General features: G+C 37.4%; 1 pseudogene across 1 annotated transcript; it reads left to right on the forward strand.

Moving 5' to 3' along the window:
- The first annotated feature begins 14,883 nt into the window (after positions 1-14,883).
- Positions 14,884-17,023, forward strand: LOC309833667 (metal regulatory transcription factor 1-like; annotated as a pseudogene). The gene has a single exon. The product of its transcript is annotated as a metal regulatory transcription factor 1-like (transcript).
- Positions 17,024-20,444: the final 3,421 nt, after the last annotated feature.

Here is a 20,444-nt window from a genome sequence, read left to right on the forward strand (position 1 = left end):
GTCTCTGTAGGCACCAGGAAATTGCATTCAAAAACAAAAGTATAATTCTAGCTATTGTCTGCAAAACAACTTTTCTAAAACTGTTGAAGAAAATAAAAAGGAATCCCAAGATAAAATAATAGGATTGTTGGTATTTTATCCAATTTGGAAAAAAGCTTGTCAAAAACAGCTTTGCCTAAACTGTATTTCATAAAACAGTAATGATTCTCAATTAATTACCTATTAATTCATGATTCTTTCCAAATTTTTCCAAAACATATAAAGAGGAGGAACACTTTCTAAATCATTTTATGGTGCTAGTACCACCTTAATATCAAAACAGGACAAAGACATCATAAGATAAGAAAACTATGGAGCAATGTCTCTTTATACATATGGATGTAGAAATCCTCACAAATACTCACAAACCAAATCCAGTAAGATAAAAAGAATTACACACCATGACTGAGTAGTATGTATCACAGGAATGCAAGGTTAGTTTAAAATCCAAAAATTGATTAATGTAATACATCATGACTACAGAATAAAAAACAACTCACATGATCATCTCAATAGACAAAGAAAAAACATTTGACAAAACCCAACAACTTTTCATGGTAAAACACACTGAAACAAAGCTAAGAATAGAAGAGAAATTCCCCATCAACATAAAGGGTACCTACTATAATTCCACAGTTAATATCATGCATGATGGTGAAAAACTAGGAATAAGAATAAGACAAGGACGTGCAGTCTTGCCACTTCTATTCAACACTGTACAGGACTCTAGCCAGGGCAACTTGGCAAAAATAAGAAACAAAAGGCCTCCAGATTGGAAAGAAAGAACTAAAATATTTCTGTTGAAAAGACATGATATTGTATATTAGAAAATAGTCCAGTAAATAACCATAAGAAATAATAAATGATTTCAACAAAGTAGCAAGATATGAGATCCTTATACAAAAGTCAATTGTAGTTTTATACACTTCTAATAAACAATCTAAAAATTAAATTAAGAAAATAATTCAAATACTAGCAAATAGAAGCCAACAGCACATTAAAAAGATCATACACCATGACTAAGTGGGGTTTATCCCAGGAATGCAAGTATTCTTCAGCATACGCAGATCAATCAATGTGATACACCATATTAACAAATTGAAGGAGAAAAACCATATGATCATCTCAATAGATGTAGAGAAAGCTTCTGACGAAATTCAACACCCATTTATGATAAAAACCCTCCAGACAGTAGGCATAGAGGGAACTTACCTCAACATAACAAAGGCCATATATGACAAACCCACAGCCAATATCGTCCTCAATGGTGAAAAACTGAAAGCATTTCCGCTAAGATCAGGAGCAAGACAAGGTTGCCCACTCTCACTATTATTATTCAACATAGTTTTGGAAGTTTTAGCCACAGCAATCAGAGAAGAAAAAGAAAACGAATCCAAATTGGAAAAGAAGAAGTAAAGCTGTCACCGTTTGCAGATGACATGATACTATTCATAGAGTCCTAAAGATGCTACCAGAAAACTACTAGAGCTAATCAATGAATTTGGTAAAGTAGCAGGATACAAAATTAATGCACAGAAATCTCTTGCATTCCTATACACTAATGATGAAAACTCTGAAAGAGAAATTAAGAAAACACTCCCATTTACCATTGCAACAAAAAGATAAAATACCTAGGAATAAACCTACCTAAGGAGACAAAAGACCTGTATGCAGAAAATTTAAGACATAATTTTAAGACACATATAATTATAAGACAAATTATAAGACATATAGATGGAGAAATATACCATGTTCTTGGGTTGGAAGAATCAACATTGTGAAAATGACTGTACTACCCAAAGCAATCTACAGATTCAATGAAATCCCTATCAAACTACCACTGGCATTTTACCACATTTTACCACAAAACTACAACAAAAAATTTCACAATTTTCACGGAAACACAGAAGACCCCAAATAGCCAAAGCAATCTTGAGAAAGAAAAATGGAGCTGGAGGAATCAGGCTCCCTGACTTCAGACGATACTACAAAGCTACAGTAATCAAGACAGTATGGTGCTGGCACAAAAACAGAAATATAGATCAGTGGAACTGGATAGAAAGTCCAGAGATAAACCCATGCACATATGGCCACCTTATTTTGATAAAGTAGGCAAGAATATACAATGGAGAAAAGACAGCCTCTTCAATAAGTGGTACTGTGAAAACTGGACAGCTACATGTAAAAGAATGAAATTAGAACACTCCCTAGCACCATACACAAAAATAAACTCAAAATGGATTAAAGACCTAAATGTAAGGCCAGACATTATCAAACTCTTAGAGGAAAACAGGCGGAACACACTATGACATAAATCACGGCAAGATCCTTTTTGACCCACCTCCTAGAGAAATGGAAATAAAAACGAAAATAAATCAGACCTGATGAAACTTAAAAGCTTTTGCACAGCAAAGGAAACCATAAACAAGACAAAAAGACAACCCCCAGAATGGGTGAAAATATTTACAAATGAAGCAACTGACAAAGGATTAATCTCTAAAATATACAAGCAGCTCATGCAACTCAATATCAAAAAAACAAACAACCCAGTCCAAAAATGGGCAGAAGACCTAAATAGACATTTCTCCAAAGAAGATATACAGATTGCCAACAAACACATGAAAGAATGCTCAACATCATTAATCATTAGAGAAATGCAAATCAAAACTACAATGCGATATCATCTCACACCAGTCACAATGGCCACCACTGAAGAGGTATGGGAACATATGTATATGTATAACTGATTCACTTTGTTATACAGCAGAAACTAACACACCATTGTAAAGCAATTATACTCCAATAAAGATGTTAAAAAAAAGATCTACAAACAGTAACTGGTGGAGAGGGTGTGGAGAAGAGGGAACCCTCTTACACTGTTGGTGGGAATGTAAATTGATGCAGCCACTATGGAGAACAGTATGGAGGTTCCTTAGAAAACTAAAAATAGAACTACCATATGACCCAGCAATCCCACTACTGTACATATACCCTGAGAAAACCACATTTCAAAAACAGTCATGTACCACAATGTTCATTGCAGCTCTATTTACAATCGCCAGGACATGGGAGCAACCTAAGTGTCCATTGACAGATGAATGGATAAAGAAGATGTGGCACATATATACAATGGAATATTACTCAGCCATAAAAAGAAATGAAATTGAGTTATTTGTAGTGAGGTGGATGGACCTAGAGTCTGTCATATAGAGTGAAGTAAGTCAGAAAGAGAAAAACAAATACCATATGTTAACACATATATATGGAATCTAAATTAAAAAAAAGTGCTCATGAAGAACCTAGGGGCAAGATGGGAATAAAGACGCAGACCTACTAGAGAATGGACTTGAGGATGTGGGGAGGGGGAAGTGTAAGCTGGGACAAAGTTAGGGAGTGTAAAATAGATAGCTAGTGGGAAGCAGTCTCATAGCACAGGGAGATCAGCTCGGTGCTTTGTGACCAGCTAGAAGGGTGGGAGAGAGGGAGACACAAGAGGGAAGAGATATGGGGAAATATGTATATGTATATCTGATTCACTTTGTTATAAAGCAGAAACTAACACACCATTGTAAAGCAATTATACTCCAATAAAAACGTTAAAAAAAAAAGAAAGTTAAAAGACTTTCCACAAGAAAATATTTGTAGGTTCTGATAAGGAACCTGTATCTAGAATATATAAAGAACACTTACAACTCAACAACAAAAAGGCAAGCCAATTTAAAATGAGGAAATTATCTAAATAGTCATTTATCCAAGGATTCTATGAATTTATGTTTACCTAATGAATAATGTAAATATCATCATCTAAACATAAATTTGGACAACAGAAGTCACAGAAAATTGCGTATAGTATTATTCCATTTTTATAACGTGCAAAAACAGACCATCTTGTACTATGGTGATAGAAGTCAGGACAGTAGGTAACCTTAGTAGGGCAGAAAATGGAAGACAGGATAGGAGGGCTTCTCAGGGTGCTGGTTTTTTTTTTTTTTTTTTTCCTTTTAGACATTTATAGAATCTCACTCTACAGCTTTCTTTTCCAGAGACCCAACGTTTGCTGGGGTTTTTTTGTTTTGTTTTTTGTTCTTGCCCACACTGCAAGGCTTGCAGTATCTCAGTTCCCCGACCAGGGATTGAACCCAGGCCACAGCAATGAAAGTGCAGAATCCTAACCACTAGACCACCAGGGACCTCCCCACAAAGTTCTTTTTTTTTCCCACACACTGTATTTTACTTTTACAAGAGATAAATAAACTGACACCAAGCATTGTAAATGGATGACCACAACAAAAGCAACAATGATTGCAATTACCAAACATGAAACACACTCATGCTTTGTCATAATATTGACATTCAGTCCAGTAATCCTCCACTGTAACAGCTCCTTTACTTTGCAGTGAAAATTGATTTGTATATTTTTTGCCTTTGAGTCCTTGTGGAATTTTTTTTTTTATTCAAACAGAAAGTCACAAAAATTATAAGCATCCTCATCAGTTCACTCAGTCCCATGTAATTAATTTTTTTTCATCTTGATCTTTGTTAGCACTTTTGTGAATTCATCAGTTTTCCATTAGAGTTCTGAAAATGCTTATTCATTCAGTTCAGCAGTATAATCAGTTACCAGAAACCTGTACTTGTCAGAGTCTTTTCCATGAATTCCTTGAAGATCAAACCCTTTTATAGAAACATTTTTGCAAAAGCATCAGAGTACACCCAGGTATTTTCTTTTTTCTTGACGTTGGTGCTGTTAGAGAGATGTTTATGTCATGAAAATTCATTGAGATGTGCATTTATAATATGGGCACTTATCTGCATAGATACTTGCTTCAATAAGAGCATTATAAATGGATGCTGATTGAAGATTTTTAAAGAATTTTATGAGTTAAATTAAGCTTGAGAGAGACTTCCCTGGCAGTCCAGTGTTAAGACTTCGCCTTCCAAGGCAGGGGGTGCGAGTTTGGTCCCTGGTTGGGGAGCTAAGATCCCACATGCTTCGTGGCCAAAAAACCAAAAGATACAAAAGAAGCAATATTGTAACAAATTCAATAAAGACTTTAAAAATGGTCCACATCAAAAAAATCTTAAAAAAAATAAGCTTGAGAAACCGCAATACATATATCAGTGTGTTTTTCAATATGGTTATCTTTTGATTAAGCGTCTTTTTCTTATTTTAAATTTGTATTATGCCATATTCTAGAAACAACTGAAGTTGGGTTTAAGAGGACTAACCAAAGTATAGCAAGACATAGATGAAAAAGAGGGAAAGAAAAGTAGAGGTAGAAAATAGAAGCATATGATCACAATTATTCCCTATATTTATAAGGGATTTGCATTTCTTTCATCAGCCTTTGTCTTGTTTTGCATGCCTCATTAACTATCCTTATCTTTCCTGACACTTAATCAGGAAAGTAAAGGGGGCATCCTTCATCTGTTCACTGTTAGAATTTTACTTATATTTGTCCAAGTAAACTACAAAGTGTCTCCTCTGAGAGGTTCCAAGGGGGACAGTGCGAGTCCTTAGTGAGGGGAGAGGTTCTGGGAGAGGGTGTCATGCTTTATCCCCCAACACACTGCAGTCCTTGCCACCCCCTATTCCTCTGAGCCCTCACAGCCCTTGCCTGTGTCATCAACGTTGATATTTATTACATACAGTCTGAGTATGATAAAAAATTGTCTAGATTTCCTCCATTTGCCAGTTTTTTGTTACTATCATGAGTCTCAAATAATATGCTATTAAAGAAAACTTCCTCAAAACCGTGTTGGTATCTTAGACTGCTAAATTGTGATTTCTTTCTTTCCAAGCTAAAAGTTCACAGCTTTTAGAGTTTACTTACAAATAGTTGTGACATATAGACAAGAATGAAAGTGTATTCCTGTAACTGTAGACTCATCTTTAAACAGAGAAGAAGTAAAAATATTTCAATAGTGAACTTTTTTAATTGAAAAAAAAGTATGTGAGATAAAATCCTTTATTTACTCTTTTGTGGTTCAAAGGACCACAAACATAGATTTGAAAGGTGTGGCTTCTACTCTTGATTTGGCCACTGACAACATGATATAAAATTGGCCATTGGGCTTCCCTGGTGGCGTGGTGGTTGAGAGTCTGCCTGCCGATGCAGGGGACACGGGTTCGTGCCCCGGTCAGGGAAGATCCCACATGCCGTGGAGCGGCTGGGCCCGTGAGCCATGGCCGCTGAGCCTGCGCGTCCCGAGCCTGTGCTCCGCAACGGGAGAGGCCACAACAGTGAGAGGCCCACGTACCGCAAAAAAAAAAAAAAAAAAAAAAAAAAAAAAAAAAATTGGCCATTAACCACTTTGGGCTTCAGCTTCTTCACGTTTTTTTTTTTTTAATTAAGGGCTTGGAGTAGATTATTTTTAAAGTATGATTTCTGCTCTTCCTCTACAATTATCATTTATTCATTGCCTAATGTGCAATGAAGTAGGCTTAACTCACTCGAAACTGCTAATGATCCTAGAAAAAGGGCTTTACTAGCATCTCCATTTTACAGGTAAATAAACTGTGGTAGAGATGGGGTAAACCTTTTGTTCAGAATAATACAGCTGGGCAGTGACAGAGCCAGAAATCCAACTGATTCTGTGTGACTCCAGAGTCCCTTGCGGTTCTTCTCCATTATGTAATCCTACTTTTATGAGAGGCGGTATACTTTCTTCTTTAAATGCATTCATTCTGGAGCTAGCCTGCAGAGGCAAAACCCAACTCTGCTACTTACCCACTATGCAACCTTTAACAAGTTACTTATTCCCAGGGTCTCAGTTTCAGTCTAAAAAGGGGGATAAAATAATTGTTCCTTCTGTTATGAGGTTGGAAAAGTTGTATACATAAAGGCTGTTATGAGGTTGGAAAAGTTGTATACATAAAGTACTTAGGACAGTGTCTGATACAATAAGCATTCCTTCAGTGTTACCCACTGTTATCAGTGGGTAACGCTTATCCTTACTTATCCTTACTCTTACATCAAAAGTAGAGCCATGGGATTAAAATCAACCCATGCATAGATGTGGTTTGATTGTATCAATTTTTCTATGCATACTACTGTTCACTTTGCATGACAAAATATTCAGTTCTTTTAAATTGAAACTCTGCAAGTCAAATGGAATTTCATTTGTCCCATAATATCCTTGCCAATTTGATTTAAAAATTAATATGAAAAATCTCTTCATGCTATGCATGACTTTACCAGGGCTTCTAACTCCTATCAATTACACAGCAACGTCCATTTTCATGGTGAATCATTTATGAGTAGACATTCAGTTGGATGGTAACACTCGATGAGACCCATTTCAAGGCAGACTGCACAGTATGCCCAGATGTGTGCAGACACATGTACACCCAACTGGAATTAGATTCAGAATGCCCATGTTCCAGTCCTAACTGCTGATCCTTGCTAATAAAGTAGGAAAAAAATCTTTTAATTTCTATGGGGTTAAATCTGTAAAATAAACATAATACCTATTCCTTTATTTGGGTCTATTTTGAGGATCAAATGAGATAAAAGCTGTATATAGTGCTCTGCAAAATTCAAACTTCTCTTCAAAACTAAAATACATTATTATTGAAACTTAACTTTTAATTTTTTTAAACTTTGCTTTATTTTTTTTTTTTACATCTTTATTGGAGTATAATTGCTTTACAATGTTGTATTAGTTTCTGCTGTATAACAAAGTCAATCAGCTATATGTATACATATATCCCCATATCCTCTCCCTCTTGCGTCTCCCTCCCACCCTCCTGATCCCTCCCCTCTAGATCAGCACGGAGCTGATCTCCCTGTGCTATGCGGCTGCTTCCCACTAGCTATCTATTTTACATTTGGTAGTGTATATATGTCATTTCTACTCTCTCACTTCGAAACTTTGCTATAAATTCAGCCTGATTTGGCAATGGCCTGTCACACTACAACAGTTTCTAAATCTGGGTGCTCATATTTCTGTGCTTATCTCTCATAAGAGATCAAATACTTTGATGTTTCTAGGGTTACACAGATTATCTTCTCCAAGGGAGGTTTACTGCAAGGACCCACAAGAATAAGGGCAAAGGGGAGTCATCTCACAAATTACATACTTCTCTCATCCTAGTTATTCCAGACTGTGTAATGCACTTAGAATAATACAATGAGGCCCAGTGGTCTATCTTTTCCGTGCTCACTGAGCATTCCAAAAGAGAGTATTAACAGGCCGTTGCTCTGTACAGAGCTCCTCTATCAGGCAAGAATTTGCTCTTTAGCAATTTGTGTCCAACTTGCAGATTGTAATTCCCAGCTTATACACCTGCCCACAACCTAGCTCGGTATAGCTAGGATCACAGGATTGATAGACCATGTTGTACCAGCTTTAGGAGCTTATGCCAAATAGGAACTGTTGGCCACTTTCTTTTGAGTGTGTATCCAAGACTTGAAGATCATGGATTACTTCTTCAGTTTAGCTGGTATTCTCCTTTTGAGGTTTACTTTTCTGAATCGTGTTTCTTAATCTTAACTCTTCATTCTACTGTTTTTTCAGCATTGTACATTAAAACAAGCAAGCATGCCACACTTGATTGAGCAATTAAAAACAATTTGGCCACACTTTCTTTTAATGCTGAATGAGCAAGCTATCTAAAAGGACTTTGGGAGTTATTAAGCTTCATACCTACTAGGCAATACCAAACTTAGGGAACCAAAGAGGGCCCAGGATAACCTGGACACAGGTTTGTTCCACCAAGTTCAACTGGAAGATTTTATGAAAAGAGAGAAGATAACTACTGGCCATAGGCCTGCACATCACTCATAGCTGCAGATATTTTTCCTCTTCTTTTCACTACATTTTAACATACAGTGCATAACAGTCACTGAGCCTGAAGCTCATGCTAGAGGAATTTTTCTCTTAAATATGTGTAGACCATTTTTACATAGAATTCAAAGTCATTCAAGGTGGAGGCTTATTTATTTATGTATGGCAACATCTCTCTCTCTAGATATATCTAGCCTTGTTTCAGTTTTATTTGGTTGCCTTTTTTCTGACTTTCCCTGATTTTGCCGTTTTAATATTAGTGTTTTTTTTTTAATGCAGTCCTTGGTGAAATTGTAAAAGCAGGACATACTGAGAAACATAAAATCATCAAATGTTTATGCTATGGATCAAATATAATTACTCAGTTTGGGATACAGCCATAGATAGACATTTGCTGTTGGAATTTTAATGTCAAGTGGCAAGAGATTTCCATCTACTTTCATTCAAAAAGTTCATGGGCATGTGTCAGTCATCATATTTGTTTTTAGAAATAACATTACAGTGTTCCAACTTGTTTTTCCAATTAATTCTTCTCCACCATTATATTCTCACCATAATTCTACAGTAAATATCTAGATATGACCCCTATTCAAGAGCTATTTCTTATTTCTCTGAAAATTTCTGGAAGAAGGGATGTAGCTTTGTGATTTAATTGGATTTTTTTCCAATACAATAATAGCATGCTTCTAATTGTCAGATATTTCAAGAGAAAGTTAAATAAACACATTTTATGAACTGAAAACAAGTTTTATTGACCATTAACTTTTATAAGCTAATTTCAAGGTAGCACCTTGTACATTCAAATATGTTACATTACTTTTTATTTATGGGTAATTATATCACTACATGATTTTGGAAAAATAGTGAAAACTTTTGGAGGGATCATATACTTAAAGTCACATAGGAAATTTATTAATGCAATTAATGTTTATATGGTTATAATGCATATTCTATTGACTTTATAAAATTCATTTAAATACTAGCTGTTGAGAAGTCAGTAAGTAATGAGAACTTGGTTTTAGAAATGCACTTTTAATCTGGTAAATATTAAAATGAACTATTATTGTTTTGACTGTTGTGGTTGAGTGACTAATATGTAAATCCTAAATTATGTTTTCTTTTTACTAACATTCAACCTTGCAATGGGGGACAAATTCTAGATTATATGATTGAGTTTGTCATAATCACATCTCTTATGTAATCCATATTTGCTACCCCCACGCTGAGGCTGGAAAGCTTCATCCAGTGCTGTTCTCTGCTACTCAGCCTAGAACCGTGGATGCTTTCCAACCAGCCCACTTACCTCCAATGGCACTGTTCCCCTGGAACTTATTTCAGAGTCTACCTTGCATGCATTTTTGCTGCTGACCCTGAGTACATTCTCCTAATACCTTTCTCTAGACCTTTTTCTCTTATGGCCACCCCTATAATTGTCTCAGGTGGCTTGAAAGAATTATAGGGGAAAAGTTATAGAAATTGATTAGGGGAAGGCCTGACTCATCAGTTTTCCAGACATACCAGATGTATGTGAATTATAGTTTAGGCTTGAGTAGAAAGAGATACCTGCTACTGTTTCCAAAGAATTATTAACCAATCTAAGGGTAGGCAGTGCTATATTATGTACCACACAAATAGATAATGGTCCTTACCAGGCCTATTTAAAATTATTCCCCATGCCCAGTAGAGTTTACTGTCCAAATGTGATAAATAAACCTTTGCTGGATGATTCAGTGAAAATATTTTTGAAACTGTAAATGTCAACACTACAGTGTATATCACTCATTTACACATTCAATAGACATTTAATCAGGACAAATTTTATGTCAGCTGTTATATACAAATCATGTTATTGAATCATCACTATAAAGCTTAAAGAGGGTAAGACACTTAAAGTCACACAGCTAATAAGTTTTAAGTCTGTTAGATTACTAACAGAGATCTGTTTAATTTCAAATCCAATGACTATTTCACTGTATCTCAGTTTATTTTACATCTCCTAGAGATGTTCAAAAACAGCAGAATAATAAAATTATTGAGAATGAGAATGGTTAACACCTATTCAGTTCTTTCAAAGTGTTAGGCATTTAGCAAAGTGTCTTATATTATTTATGTTATTTAATACTCACACAATACTCTGTAATAAATACTGTTGTTCCTATAATGCTGATGCAAAAACTGAATTTCAGAGAATCAAGTCACACACTCAGAACTAAATTTTATACTCTAGCTGTCCTACTCTAAACTCATGTGTTTTACTATGTGGGGCAGAGGGCTGATAAATGTGAATAGGATAAAGGACTATCAAAATAAAGACTGGAATAAGTTATTTACAAAGGGAGGTTTTAGCTGGATAAGTGCATAAACTGAGAGAGCTCATAGAGTTTAGCTGCAAGAGTGATGTACTAAACAGGGTTAGAAGAAAGAAGTACTCAAGTATACCTTGATAAATCTGAATGAGGTTTTGGGGTGAGGTTAAATTGTGGAACCATTTATGGAAGATCAACTCGTGGGAATACAAAAAGAGGAAAGTTGGGTAACCTGGGCATGTAGTACTATGGAAAATCCACTAAGGAAGAAGGGAAATGAATGGATAAAGGCATTTTTGATTACTTTCTGTCAGGAAGTTGGCTAGAACCACAGTGAAGGAATAGGGAGTTTGAATGAAGTAATTCAAACATAGATAATGATTTTTGAGGGGTTTTAATGGCAATAGGAGTCTATCGCACACTTTTAAGAAAAAGACATATGCTTTAACTCATACAATCACTTTTATTGGCATAACAAAATGGCAATATTGGGCTTCCCTGGTGGCGCAGTGGTTGAGAGTCCGCCTGCCGATGCAGGGGACACGGGTTCGTGCCCCAGTCCGGGAAGATCCCACATGCCGTGGAGCGGCTGGGCCCGTGAGCCATGGCCGCTGAGCCTGCGCGTCCGGAGCCTGTGCTCCGCAACGGGAGAGGCCACAACAGTGAGAGGCCCAAGTACCGCAAAAAAAAAAAAAGGCATTATTGTAATCAATAAGAGTTTCAAACATTTCCTACATTTTTCCAATATGTAACGTAAAGGCAAATGTAGAAAGGACAAAAGAAAACAGCTGTGTATGGCTCGATTTCAATTTATTTATTTGATTAGTATCTCTAACTTAAGTTCACATTAAAATAGAGGAGAAAATTCTTCTCTATGCATAGAAATATATCTCATTGTAAAGGTTAATAACTTAGAAACTATGACAGCAATTTTCTTCAGTACTGGCTTGATGTTAAATGGAAGAATATTCCACTACTGCTAACTTTGAATTTTATCACTATAGCCAATTGAATGCTATTGAGCTAAATAAAAGGGCCCTGGCAAATTTCTGTAATGAGAATTTTCTTATTCATATTACTTACACTTGGATGAAGTAATTTTCCTCTTTTTACCAATAAAAAAGGTAACATTTGTGGAAGTTTCTTTTGAGAGGTCATTTGCAGATATAAACACTTTTTTGAAAGATAAGAAAGAATGGCTTTTCTGTTTCTAGAGATTCTCATGTTTCAATAGACATTAAAACCTTCACAGAAATTATACCAGCAATGTCAACTTTGAAATACCTCCAACATTGTCAACTATGTTAAGATATGGGGATTGAATAGAATAAATAACATTGTTCTGAAAGAGTCTGGAGTAGGATTAGAATAAACTTTTTAAATGAATATGCTTGGTTTCAGTTTCAACTATTTTTAAGCTTGAGCAACACTTTTTTTTTCAACAAACACATGGTTCTTTAAAATCCCCAGAGATCCAACCTGCACTATTTTAAAACATTTGCCCACTCCTTTGCCCACTGTTTCACTTTTTTAAAAAAAATCATAATTACATTGGAGTGTTGATTACGAAAAGTATTGATTAACAGCATTGCAAGATATTTCAAAAGACTATCAGATCTAATATTCACCTTCTAGGGAAGACTTTTAAATGGGTTGTTATACTTGGAATGGACAGGTATAATACCCAGAACTGATCATCATGCCATCCTCATTAAAGCCCGCCCAAAGTTACCAACAGAGAACCCAAGGGGTGACCTACATGTGATTCCACAGATCTAACGTGGTATCAAGATCTGGCTCATGGCAGTTAAGTAGCTTAAGTTCATCACCGCAATTTTCATCAGCCAGCCCTCCACACAGTCACCCCTAATGAAACACAATCTCCGAGCAAATACCAAGTGCTCGTGGAAATACAACCTCAAAAAATGTTCCTTAGCCTTCTGTTTCAACTAGAATGCTACCTATAAGCTTCCTCTATATAGAAATTCTGAAGTTTCTGGAGATTATATGTACATGTGTGTGTATATATATATATATATATATATATATATGTATATGTATATATGTGTATATATATAGTTATATATAGTATGTTATTATGTATAACATGTACATATATATAATCTTAAACACTTTTTTATAATATATAATACATTCACTTCTGGTTATCATCTCCAAAGATTGAAAACACTGTCCAGGTAGATTATACATGTTTACAAGTAACGTGTGACCCTTATAAGGAACCCCAATTCATGCCCACTTCCTCAGGCAGGTTAAGTCATCATACTTCTGTCAGTTTACACATAGAGGTCTTATTAACTAAATCTTCAATCCATTCAATTTCTCTTTTCTAGACCTTATTTTATTTTCCCCTTCCATCAGATTTTGTGGCACCATTTTCCTTACTTTCTTAACTTTTCTAGTTATTGTTTAGTTTCTGGGTTATTTTTTTGAACTTGTGTCCTAAGCCCTCTGCTCTTTTGCATCCACAGCTTCCCAAACAACCCTATCCACTCTTCAACTACTACGTGTTTGCTAATGAATAGTAGTCCTATCTCTTTTGTAATCCAGATCTATATCTCCAACAGCCTACCAGAGATCTCCTTTCATGTTTCATATATGCAAAATGGAAATAATTAAATCAATCAATCCAACAGAATACAATAACAAATCTAGCCCCTTCAACGTGTTTAGTTTTTAAAGTGACATCATGACTAGATTTAGTCACCGAAGGCAAATTTGTATTTATTTCCTTAACAGCACTATCCTCTACTTTGCCCCTTCTAATAGGTCATCAAATCTTGTTGATCTCTACAGCTTTGGTCTCTTTAATCATGTGTGTTTTATACATTTCCTCTGCCCCTTACTTAGTCTAGACTCCTATAATTTCTCATATGACATAAGGAAAATAACCTCCTATATCGCTTGGTTGTAATCATATTCTCACATCCTTACCATAGAGATACACACATTGCTTAGATAGTGAATCATGTTAGTAACAGATGTGGTGGTAAAAAATGTGCTCTCTGTGCTAAAATAACCTATATACCATGTAATTTTTAATAAACTATTTGTTTTTAAGTGGCTCAGATATCTACATTGCAGGAAATATTTAATGTAAGGTTAAGATGAAAGGAAAAATGTATGGTAAATTTCAATAGATTAACAGGTGCTAGATGGTCTGGGAGATCATAGGCATCAGGGGTAAGGGTGGTTATCAGTTCTGCTATATGCATTATCCAAAGTCACAAACACAAGAGAATCATTTCCTCTTTTAAAAATAATCTTGGGCTTCCATCTTTGACAAACTTGTCACATATAAAACTTGAATTGGAGTTATAAAAATCCTGTACCTTTTTGAGTTTAAATAACTCAGTTGGATCAACACTTCATGTCTAGAATGGCAGACTAAATTAAATTCAGTTGTAAGGGGAATGAAAAAAGATTGCAAAGGTAATGGAAATATACTACCCCATCAATACAAGGACAGGAAAGTCAAGAAGGTGAAATGGTGGAGAAAAGTCCTCTTGAAGGAAATGAAATTAGAAAAGAGATTCCTTTGGACTAATTGCCTGTCTACTGTATGGTAAGTAATGTAAGCCATTTGAAATAAAATTCACTTAAAAAAAGAAAGTTTTGGTGCCGCTGGGAAGGGGAGAAGCTGCTGCCGCTGCCACCATTGCCGGGAGCCGCGGAGACAGGTCACTACCTTTCCATTTCTCACAATTGGGCTGAGCACGACTGAACCATGGGGGAACACAGTCCAGACGACAGCGTCAGCTACTTTGAGGTAGAGGAAGATGAGCTGACCCCTGATGACAAGATGCTCAGGTTTGTGTATAAGAACGGACTGGTGCCTTCCTCATCTGGAACTGTTTATGATAGGACAACTGATCTTATCGAGGATCCTGGCACTTTGAAAGACGAAGATGACAACGGACAGTACAGAGAACACTTGCCTTTTCTAGTAGGGGGTGAAGAGGGCTTTCATCTAATAGATCATGAAGCAATGTCCCAGGGTTATGTGCAACACATTATCTCACCAGATCAGATTCATTTAACAATAAACCCTGGTTCCACGCCCATGCCAAGAAATATTGAAGGTGCAACCCTCACAACTGCAGTCGGAACGTCCAGAAACGAAACATAACGAAGTAAAGCGGTACCAGTGCACCTTTGAGGGCTGTCCCCGCACCTACAGCACAGCAGGCAACCTGAGCACCCACCAGAAGACCCACCGGGGAGAGTACACCTTTGTCAGTAATCAGCAGGGCTGCAGCAAGGCCTTCCTCACCTCCTACAGCCTCAGGATCCACGTGCGGTGCGAAGTGAGTGCGAAGTGCGGGGCTGTGAGAAGGCGTTCAACACGCTGTACAGGCTGAAAACACATCAGAGGCTTCACACAGGGAAGACGTTTAACTGTGAATCTGAAGGCTGCAGCAAGTACTTCACCACGCTCAGTGATCTGAGGAAGCACATTCGAACCCAGACAGGAGAAAAGCCATTTCGGTGTGATCATGATGGCTGTGGAAAAGCATTTGCAGCAAGCCACCACCTCAAAACTCACGTCCGTACACATACTGGTGAAACACCCTTTGTCTGCCCCAGTAATGGCTGTGAGAAAACTTACAGCACTCAATGCAGTCTCAAAAGTCACATGAAAGGTCACGATAACAAAGGAAATTCATACAGTGCACTTCTAAATCACAATGGATCCGAGGATACAAATCACTCACTCTGAGGAATTTAAGCCTTCTGTCCACAGATTCCGAATTTCAAGAACATTCCAATACAGGCCAGAATGCTCACTTTCAGCACACTTTCACCAGCCATCATTTTTGAACCAATGTTCCAGAAGTCAGCTGACCCAGCAATCCAGGAAGATCCTCAACAGACAGCCTGGCATCTCTGAGCCACCCCGGTCTCTACTACCAGCCTCAGCACCGTCTACTCCTCTGCCTGCTCCCTCCCTAGGAACTGGCTCCCAGCAAGCTGCATTTGGCAACCCACCTGCTCTCTTACAACCTCCAGAAGTGCCTGTTCCCCACAGCACACAGTTTGCTGCTAATCATCAAGAGTTTCTTCTGCACCCTCAGGCACCGCAGCCCATTGTGCCGGGACTTTCTGTTGTCGCTGGGGCTTTGGCGTCATCAGCGGCAGTGGCGTCAGCCATGGCAGCACCGCCTCAACCACAGAGTACTACTGAGCCCCTGCTGGCCATGGTCCAGACTCTGCCCGTGGATGCCAACTCCGTCCTAACTAGTAATCCCACTATAACCATCACCCCGACTCCGAGCATGGCTCTCCTGCAGCCCAGCCTCGTCACGGGAGAACAGAACTTACAGTGGATACTGAATGGTGCCACCAGCTCACCACACACCCAAGAACAAATTCAGCAAACATCTAAAGTTGAGAAGGTGTTTTTTACCACTGCAGTACCAGTAGCCAGTAGCACAGGGAGCGCTGCACAGCAGATTGGCCTCAGCGTCCCTGTGATCATCATCAAACAAGAGGAGGCCTGTCAGTGTCAGTGTGCGTGCCGGGACTCCGCCAAGGCGCAGGCAGCCAGCAGGAGGAAGGGCTGTCCTTCCCCTCCTGCTCCAGCGCTGAGCACCCAGCCTCCTGATGAGCCCAGCCTGAAGCTACCACCGCAGACTTTTTCCCCGACCCCGATCCCCCTGTCGTCCTCCTCCACCACATCCTTTTCCTGTGAGCAAAGCAGACAAGCAGTGACTCCTTCAGACCCTCAGACAGAAACGTTACGTGCCATGGATACGTCAGAGTTTCTGTCCCTCCAGAACCTGGACACGCCGTCCAATCTGATTCCCACTGAAGCACTACTGCAGGTGGAGGAGGAGATGGGCCTGACCAGCAGCTTCTCCAAGTGAAAGACCTGGAGGTGCTCACCTCTGGGAACAAAGGCTGAGCAGGAGGCAGAAGGTGCGATGCCTACCATCGTGGGGTCAGCAGTTTGAAGGAGGAAGAAATCTACTGTTTGAAATCCTCACCTTTCAGACTCATTTTCTTGGTCACAAGACACCTATGGTCACATAATCTATGAAATAGGAGGCCAGAATATAAAATGGAGTAAATATAGCCTCTTCAATAAGTGGTGCTGGAAAAACTGGACAGCTACATGTAAAAGAAAGTAATTAGAATACTTCCTAACACCATACACAAAAATAAACTCAAAATGGATTAAAGACCTAAATGTAAGGCCAGACTCTATAAAACTCTTAGAGGAAAACATGGGCAGGACTTGCTTTGACATAAATTACAGCAAGATCTTTTTTGACCCATTTTGTAGAGTAATGAGAAGAAAAACAAAAATAAACAATGGGACCTAATGAAACTTAAAAGCTTTTACACAGCAAAGGAAACCATAAATGAGATTAAAATACAACCCTCAGAATGGGAGAAAGTATTTGCAAAGGAAGCAACTGACAAAGGATTAATCTCCAAAATATACAAATAGCTCATGCTGCTCAATATCAAAAAAACAAACAACCCAATCCAAAAAAGGGTGGAAGCCCTAAATAGACATTTCTCCAAAGAAGATATACAGATGGCCAACAAACACATGAAAAGATGCTCAATATCAGTAATTATTAGAGAAATGCAAATCAAAACTACAATGAGGTATCACCTCACACCAGTCAGAATGGACATCATCAAAAAAAAACTGCAAACAATAAATGCTGGAGAGGGTGTGGAGAAAAGGGAGCCCTCATGCATTGTTGGTGGGAATGTAAATTGATACAACCACTATGGAGAACAGTATGGAGGTTCCTTAAAAAACTAATAACAGAACAATCCCATTACTGGGCATATACCCAGAGAAAAGCATAATTCAAAAAGACACATGCACCCCAATGTTCATTGCAACAATATTTACAATAACTAGGACATGGAAGCAACCTAAATGCCCATCAACAGAGGAATGGACAAAGAAGATGCAGTACATATATACAGTGGAATATTACTCAGCCATAAAAAGGAACAAAACTGTCATACAGAATGAAATAAGTCAGGAAGAGAAAAACAAGTATCGTATATTAACGCATATATGTAGAATCTAGACAAATGGTATAGATGATCTTATTTGCAAAGCAGAAATAGACACAGACATAGAGAACAAATGTATGCATACCAAGGGGGAAAGGGGAGGGGTGGGAGGAATTGAGAGATTGGGGTTGACATATATACGCTATTGATACTATGTATAAAATATAATAGGTAACTAATGAGAACCTACTATATAACACAGGGAATTCTATTCAATGCTCTGTGATGACCTAAATGGGAAGGAAATCCAAAGAAGAGGGGATATGTATATGTATAACTGATTCATTTTGCTGTACAGTAGAAACTAACACAACATTGTAAAGCAACTATACTGCAATAAAAACTAATTTAAAAAATTAGGAAGATATATGAAGTGATTTATTTATATCAAAGTTAGTGGAACAGAGAAAAACACAATTTAAAATGAAATAATCAGGGACTTCCCTGGTGGTCCAGTGGTTAAGACTTTGCCTTCCAATGCAGGGGGTGCAGGCTCAATCCCTGGTCGGGGAGCTAAGATCCCACATGCCTTGGGGCCAAAAAACCAAAACATAAAACAGAAGCAATACTGTAGCAAATTCAATAAAGACTTTAAAAATGGTCTACATCAAAAAATCTTAAAAAAAATGAAATAATCAATTTTCCGGCAAAGATATTTGATCATGGAATTGCCAGTTATATAGCATCTTTCATGTTTAAGAGTAATACATGTAAAGTCTGAGTTATAAACTGTGAGTAATATCACTGCCCAACTCAATCCAAAAAAAACCCAATATAACAGCATCCACAAATTCTTAAGTTTGTTACATACACACACACACACACACACACACACACATACACACACAGAGCAAACCATATACTTCCTTATGTACATAGGTAATTATATTTCATAACCATGAAACATAGATATGTTAATTCAAATTTTTCCTTCTTTCTTATTTCGTCTGTGACAACAACAAAACGAACAAAGCCAGGTAGAAAACAAGAATGACCATGAACTTTGAGGGCAAGGGTATAATTCAACCAAATTCAAATATCTCTAACTCTGTAATAATAGAAATATCACCTAGGTATACAACATATTAGCAACAGTCAATTTCATAGCCTTCTACCTTGTTAAGTGGTATCAGATGTAGTCAACATTGGTGCTTCCAAAAGAGACAGAATATTTTTATTCACATTGGAAAAATAAGAAACACTCCCAAGAAGAGGCTATAACTCCTTATATGTTTACTGAGAATTTCATGTACTCTCTTGATATTTACTCATGCTGTAATCGCTACTAGGTCACAGATGACTGTGGTAAACTCAATCAGGCACTAAGAAACAACACTCTTACTTCAACCAAATGAGTGCAATAGTTTGTTTGTTCTTCCACTAGTAGATTGTTCTGGTCTCTTTCAAGTGTAGACCCCCCATCTCAGCACACACCCCTTTTTTTTTTTTTTAATTAGGATCCCAAGTTCAATAAGCATAAATAGTAAGTTACAAGATGTAAGGGCAGGATCACAAAAGAATAGTGTTCTCAGTCACATTGTCACCTGTTTAAAGAAACCAATTAAGCAACTGCCCTGATATTTCATTCTATCACTCTCTTTCTTTTTATATGTGTAACACGTATTCCATGTGCCAAGAGCTGTGATCAATGTTTCAGAAGTGTTATCTTCTTTTAATAATGACCCAATTCTTAAAATTTTTTCAGTGAGAAAACTGAGGCAGAGTGACATTAAGTAATTTGTCCAAGGTCACCTAACTCGCAAGGGGTAGAGGTGGGATTTGAACTCCGACCATAGGACTTTAGAGCCCATACTCTTAACCACTACAAGGTACAGCCCCTTATATTAGTTTGGAAGAAATCTTTTAAAATAACTAATGATGTTTGATGCAAATGAGATTCCAGATCCAAAATTCATCGTTCATGGAGTTGAAAGGAGATCTCCAAATTTATCCTAATCCCCCATACACACACCTGCTAAAGCCTAGTATATCTGGCAAATATTTGGTACTCGTTATATATTTGCTGAATCAACAAATGAAAGAATACAGTATGAATATCCAAATCAACTCAGACAGGAAGATGTCATTATCTAAGGCTTATTATTTTTTGGAATAGTGGCTTTGACTCTATTTCAAGGTGATAGCACTATTTTTGACACTGCAATAGCTCAATCATTACAAATACTATAGGCACTGGGATCATTATAATTGGTCAGTTCAATGATATCCATTAGATTGGGAGTT

Source organism: Grampus griseus (assembly GCF_964374135.1).
Source record: "Grampus griseus genome assembly, chromosome: 15".
NCBI lineage: Eukaryota > Metazoa > Chordata > Mammalia > Artiodactyla > Delphinidae > Grampus > Grampus griseus.